Consider the following 779-nt stretch of genomic DNA (forward strand, 5'->3'; position numbering starts at 1 on the left):
CACATGGATCATTCTCAGTGGTAGACTATATGCTAGGTCATAAAACAAGTCTTAAAACATTCAAAAAATTGAAATAATATCAAGCATCTTTTCTGATCACAATGGAATAAAACTAGAAATCAGAAATAAGAGGAACTTTGGAAACTGTAGAAAAACATCGAAATTAAACAATATATTCCTGAATAACCCATGGGTCAATGAAGAAATTAAGAAGGACATTGAAAAATTCTTGAAGCAAATAATAATAGAAACACAACATACCAAAACCTATGGGATATGGCAATGGAGTATTAAGAGGGAAATTTATAGTTTTAGGTGCCTACATCAAAAAAGAAAAACTTCAAAAAATAACCTAATAATATATCTTAAAGAAGTAGAAAAGCCATTACACTGCCCGACTTCTAACTATATTACAGGGCTATGGTAACCAAAGCAGCATGTTACTGATACAAAAACAGACATGTAGACCAATGGAACAGAATAGAGTGCCCATAAATGAAGTCACACACCTACAACCATCTGATCTTTGACAAAACTGACAGAAATATGCAATGAGGAAAGGACTCTCTATTTAATAAATGATACTGGGATAACTGACTAGCCACATACAGAAGAATGAAACAGGAACGCTACCTTAATTCATATAAAAAATCAATTCAAGGTGGCTTAAGGACCTAAATGTAAAACCCAAAACTATAAAGACCCTGGGAGACAACCTAGGCGATACCATTCTGGACATAAGAATGGGCAAAGATTTCATGACGAAGATGCCAAAAGCA

This window comes from Mandrillus leucophaeus, unplaced genomic scaffold, assembly GCF_000951045.1.
Source record: "Mandrillus leucophaeus isolate KB7577 unplaced genomic scaffold, Mleu.le_1.0 Scaffold882, whole genome shotgun sequence".
Lineage (NCBI taxonomy): Eukaryota > Metazoa > Chordata > Mammalia > Primates > Cercopithecidae > Mandrillus > Mandrillus leucophaeus.